Source organism: Charadrius vociferus, unplaced genomic scaffold (assembly GCF_000708025.1).
Source record: "Charadrius vociferus isolate BGI_N301 unplaced genomic scaffold, ASM70802v2 scaffold54, whole genome shotgun sequence".
Lineage (NCBI taxonomy): Eukaryota > Metazoa > Chordata > Aves > Charadriiformes > Charadriidae > Charadrius > Charadrius vociferus.
The window spans coordinates 960,538-965,053 of NW_009648350.1; positions in this window are offsets into that span (position 1 = coordinate 960,538).

The window sequence follows — 4,516 nt, forward strand, 5'->3', positions numbered from 1 at the left end:
CCCAACCCCGCCACCCGCCGCTCGGCCGGTCAGCCCCTCGCCGGCTCACGAGGGGGACCCGCGGGCGGCGCTCGCACAGGCTCACCCCGGGCGGTCTCTCGCAGAAGCCTTTCGGTTTGTCGGCCGCGGGGAGAGGAGAAGCTCGGGCGGTGAGGAACCACACACGCCACCACGGTCCCTTCCCAAGCAGCCCCTGCTTGAGGTTCACATGGGGTCGGTGCCCCCCGAAAAAGAGCCTTTGCTGGATTTAATGCCACACACTGGAAGCAGCAGATGCTGCCCGGAAAAGCTCATAGCAGATAAAGCAAATAGCAAGTCCTCTCTTAGTTTTTACAGAAAAGACGATATCAAGCCTCAAAAAAGCAGCAAATAGCCTGAGGTCACCATTGCTAATGGCCAAACCTGCAGCTCCTGCCCAGAGCTGTAAGAATAAAACAATTTCTTACACTTCAGCAATGGCAGTTTGCAGACATCAGGCACAATGTCACCGTACTCTTTAAAAAAAAAAAGAATATATAATTAGTAGCTCATTAATTTTTTTTTGGTGCTTGACCAGAATAAGGAGGGTTTGTGAATTATTGGGAATTTATCTACTGGCTTAGAGCTCTGTTACGGCATATGAACTACGTGTCCTGCTCTAGGACCAGGACAGCCCGCAGTGCGCGCAGCAGCCGCGTGTAGTTGTAGGTACCGAAGGGCAACAGCGCGCCGGGCACAGGCTGTGCTGCGCCGACCAACGCTTCACGCTGCCTCTCGCTAAGGCTCTGTAACACCTCGCTTACGTACAGCCATGTAAAACATTCCATAAAGGGAAACTTTATTATACTGAAATCAGAGCACTCTCAAGCTGCCGCAACCATTGTCCACATCCATCTCTCTCCGTGACAGAAGGGGACTCCTCTATCACAAAAATGATAACACAGCCAACTGCCTACAGCTGTCGCAACTCTGGGATGGAGCTTTGCTATGAAGCTTTCAGGGGAAGCGTCGCTTCGCTAAGCTACTTAACCACAGTACGGGCAAACACATCCAGGCTGTCTCTCTCCCAGTCCTAACCTGAGGTGCAAAAATAATTGCTTGCACGCACCTCCCAGCTGCTCCCACACGAAACGTGGGTGCAGAAGCCTCTCTTGAGATCTGCGGGTGTAATCCAAACCAGAGACCAGAAGAGAGACAGCCGCCTCCGAATTGCTCGCACGGTTTTGGCTGGTCCCTGTGCGAGGAATACTATATAGTGGGAAACACTTTTCTGACTGCTAAAACAGCTGCTACGAAGTTGGCATTTCTAGCAGAGGTCTTAGGGGTGAAATAGTTTATTAGGGGCTTTCTAGCAGGTTTTTTGCGTAATTAAACATAAGTTGTACAAAAGAGTTCTTTATAGCAGAACTGATGCTCTGAACACGCCGGAGACAATCACCGTTTGTCTCTCATATCAGAAATCTCTTTCATTAGGAACAGCCGCTGCTGAAAAGGCACCGGGCATTTGCTTACAGGTTCCCCGATGGGTCTCACAGCTTCGGAGATGACTCACCACCACGGCGGCAGGGCCGGTGCCGCAGCTGGCAGGGGCTGCGGCAGAGGCACCTCCCGTTAGTCCCCCCGTTGTCTCCCGGACCAAGGCAGATCCCGCTTCTCCAGCGCAGGTGGAGGCGGCCACTGTGCCCGGGGAGCCACAGCGCGAGCGAGGACTGCCGGGGGTGCAGAGCGGTGGGGTCACCCCCGGCGCCTTACGGCAGCTCTCAGGCAGAGCGATGCCCTTTGAGGACGTCAGTCCTTTTGGGAGACCAACGCCTCGACTGCTGGCTTTGATTAGAAGGTGACTACTGCAGTAATACAGAGAGTGGTACAGACGCCATCTCCCTCCTTTGTATCTCTCACGAGAAGGGCCCGACGCAGAGGTTTGGATGAGAGCCCTCACGCTGAGCACCTACCAACGCAACCACGAGTTCTGCTCTTTGCGGGGCCAGACCGCCCCCCTCCCCGAGACACGGACAAGAACGCCCCAGACATCAAACCTGGCCCGTCACACCAGGCTTTCCCCTGTAACCCCTGTGCCTCACCTAGACCTGCCGCTGGAAACCCCTTCTGCTCTGATAAAAGGCCAAAGACAGGAGCACCACGCTTTTATCTACCGCAACGAGATATATAAAACGCCGCATTATAATTTCACCTTTCGGTGTCCATTTCAAAGCTTACCCCTTTCAGCCGGGTTTTGGTCCCACCCATAACAAACACAAAGCATTGACTCCTTCAGTCAGATTTATCAGCTAACCAAACCCGCTTTTCTTTCTAATCCCCGCTTTTATCCCTGGCTAACAGGCTGGCAGAAGAGCTCTTCAGGCCCAGAGAGGCTGTGAGCACCCACCTCCCTCCCGCCCAGTTTACCCACCGGAGCTGGGAGACCCAATGCCCTGGGGACTGGTTTACGTCCTTTCAGATACAGGTGGGGTCTGCTCAGGGACCAGCTGGTTCTGCTCGCACCAGGTGTTGCGACTAACGCTGATGAGAAATTCTCAGCCAAACGATGATGAGAAATGAATGTACCATTTTCCAGAGAAACACCCCACGCTGAAAGTTTTGAGGAACCCTTTCTGAGCTCCAAAAGGCTCTTTTTCCCAGAGCTCGTAAACTTTGTGAGTCAAGCCCTGCCCACTTTGCAGGAGATCAGCGCTCAAATCCCCTTTGCTTTGGGACCACAACAAGCCCACACCTCATCCCAACCGCTAATTATTTGCTTTGCCAAATTTTCACGGCAGCTTTAACGAAAGCCACGTCCCGGAGGAAATTTTCTGACACGCTAAGGTAGCGCACATGCGGTTTCGTACCGACCGAGAAACGGCTTTCCTCTTGGCTGTCGCCGCGCGAGCGTGTCTCCAGCTGCAGGGGAAGTGCCACCTCCTCCTCTGCCCCAGCTGCACGCCCCGCTGCAAATCTCATCTCGCCTGGCCCGACACCCAGAGCTGCTCCCTGCCCGCAGAAGGTCCATGATGCCACCACTCAGTGGAAAGACAGCTCGCAGCCAGGATTTCTGGGTGCTTTGCAAAAATTTGGCCAAGTAAAGTTTGCAAAGACTGATCCCGTACATCCTGACGGCGCTATAAAGCTTCTCCCCATTCTTATCCTGCTCGGTTTGTCCTTGTAGACACAGTAATTCTTAAATTTGAACACAAAAACCTAGAAGGTTTGAATGCTTTTATTTGATTTTTTTTTTATACAGCAATACAAATTATACAGATTCATTACAGTACAGATTTCGCAGGGGTTTATAGAGGTACTTGGTGATTTTTTTTGGTTTATTTAAAAGAAAGAGGCAGATCTTGGGAGCACGGTGACATGAACAAAACACTTTCATGGTAGGAAGCAAAATCCTACCGTGCTGAACACTAACCTGGCTGAAACTTACTGGGTGGAAAGGTGGTGGCAGCGTTCCCGGCAATAACATACCCAAAGCATCAACCCTGGGGTACTCCAGAGCTTTACACAGGAATTTGTGAGCTTACAGGTAAGCAGGTTGTTTCTGTAACAGCGCTGAATGTCCTTAAAGCCTTTGGATGCACTTTGCTGCAAAGGGGACAGAAATGAGGGGAGCCGATACGAAAATGAATTTGCCGTTGAGTGGGCAACGTCATGCAACAGCGTCGTTGCAGCTATGGAAAAGGAAACCATAAAATGCTTCATATTTAGTCACCCAAACAGCTACAGGAGATGAGGAACATGATCACAGACCTAATAACAGCGACAACATCATTCAAAACCACCTTAGGACAGCGAGTCTTGGCCACAATCCCTCTCCACCACGACCGGCTTTGGGACACATAGCAGAACTTTGGAAACACAAGGTCAACGTTGGAGACTAGCAGTGCCAGCACACCTCAGCAGTGGGTGAACAGCTTGTTGCTACTTTGGGAGGGCAAATAAGCCACCCTCGGGGGCGCAGATTTAACCTGACTCTATCACAGCCCATGATCTGACTACGTGAGCACTCCTCCACCTCTTTCTTCAGCCATCAGAACAACGTTCATGACGACACGCACAAAGAGCCCCCTCAGATGCCGGGACAGACTTGCACAGTCCAGTGAGTTGGCAGCACACCAGTGCCAGCACTAGGCTGCTGCCGTCAGAGGACTGGGATTAGCTCTCCCAGGAGCGCCCCTGGGCTGGGGAGCTCAGCGGGGTTTGTGTTTCGGTGGTCGACAGCGGAGTTTTGCAGCACGTCGGATGTGCGTTGCTTACTCCCGCGCGCTGCCCCACAGCTCTTCCAGGGACACCACACCAGCCTTCCCCACCCACAACCCAACCGGAGACACACAACAACGCGCTTCCTACGGCAGCAAAGCGGTGCTACGCCTTAATCCAATTTCCCTTCCAAAAACCGTCTGCTGCATTCCTGACTTCACTTTTGTTTATTTTTTTTAAGTTCAAACTTGAAGACAGCTCTGCACAGCTACTAGAAATAACTTGGTGCGAATACGAATAGCCACAAAGTGAATTATCCGTTTGTTATCGCTGCCGATAA